Source organism: Crinia signifera, chromosome 3, assembly GCF_055691185.1.
Source record: "Crinia signifera chromosome 3, ASM5569118v1, whole genome shotgun sequence".
Taxonomy (NCBI): Eukaryota; Metazoa; Chordata; class Amphibia; order Anura; family Myobatrachidae; genus Crinia; species Crinia signifera.
Genome location: NC_139219.1, coordinates 46,693,349 through 46,695,041, shown reverse-complemented (window position 1 = coordinate 46,695,041; position 1,693 = coordinate 46,693,349).

Here is a 1,693-nt window from a genome sequence, read left to right as displayed (position 1 = left end):
GGGGCGGATCCGGACATGACATGTCATCCAGGCATTCACAGACAGCGCTACATGCCTCAGCGCAAGTGTCCGTGAGGAAGAGGGGGCAGATCACAGGAGGACAGTGTGTGCGCGGTGCAGGGAGCTGCTCAGCCTCTCCATACTGCCATCCGCTGTCAGACAGGCTGCGGGTGGCGTGCAGGAGGCAGTGACAGTGAGAGCTGAGGCAGCTTTAGCAGAGCAGGGAGGGAGACAGCGCCTTTTCAGCATGGCGCCTCCCTGCTTTGCAGGAGCTGCTGAGTGGGTAGCGCCGGCCCTGGCCGGATATATCCCACACTGACCGACTGTCTCATAATTAGTTATGTTCACTGTACTGAAGATGGCACCTGTGAAATTCTTGAAAGCTTTATAGATTTCATAGCCACCACTGCGAAGACTGGGGAAGACCTTGCAGGAGAAATTTTTTTTAAAAATTGAAAAATATGGGCTGGACATCATGAACTGTCGTGGTCACATTAAACCTGGTTGGAACACATGCAGCGGCTGTTTCACCTATGATGTCAGATTTTTTTTTTGTACAGTGCAAAGGCTATTTGTGTTTTTTTTTCTTCCTCACCTAATAGATGGAGTCTGCTTAAAGAGCATGTATCCATCCCTGTTAAGGCTCAGAGTAATACAAGGTGGTCGAGTCGTGCCCAAGCTGTACATGCACTTTGTAAGAAGTTTATGGGCATGTGAGGAAATCAGAAACAGAAATTAATTTTCTCCAGAAGCAACATCAGAGGCAAGAGGTCTTTCACAACAAATTAAATCCATTAAATGTATTGTGGTGGTGTGGAACAAAATATTAAATACTATAGATAAGATAAATAAGGTTGTTCAAAGGCAGGATATTTCGGTGGATGAGTGCTCATCACACTTGCATGGACTGACAGCTTCAATACAGGCAATGAGTGATGGCAAGCAGCATTTATGGATGGCTGGTTGAAGCAGAGAAGATATGTGACCAAACTGGTCTGCCAGCCACATTTTGTAAGAAAATAATCTACAAAACATAAAACACTTTAATGAATCCTCATAAGAACAGGATGACCCAGAGCCTACTGAAAGGGAGTCTGTAAGTAGGTCAATTCTCGAAATGATGGATGCCATTTTAAGCCAGTGGAATTGGAGATTATCAAGTATGCAGTCTGTGTCCAAGACATTAGCTTTTTTACATGGAGCCAAAATTGCTTCACACTGACAAAAGAGCGAAAACAGAAGGCACAACAGTTTTGTGAAAAGTATAAAAGAGGACGTTGATTCTGAAGAGCTGTTAAGTGAACTAGAAGCGTTCCAGAGCTATGGAAAGGTTGTGTTTCCAAATCTCCACTCTAGCTCCTTCAATATATATACACACCATATATACTCGAGTATAAGCCTACTTTTTCAGAACATTTTTATACTGAAAAAGTCCCCCTCGGCTTATACTCAAGTGAGGGTTCCACTTGAGTCAATAAGTTTTCCCAGTTTTTTTGTGGTAAAATTAGGTGCCTCGGCTTATATTCGGGTCTATTTATACTCGAGTATATACGGTATATATCAACACAAACTCCAGGATTCTTTCAACAATATCACTACTGCCATTCTATTCGTATATTTCTCACCTTACCTGTTACAGTACCTACATGTGAGCGTTCTTTTAGCAAGTTAAAAATGATAAAGAATTATCTCT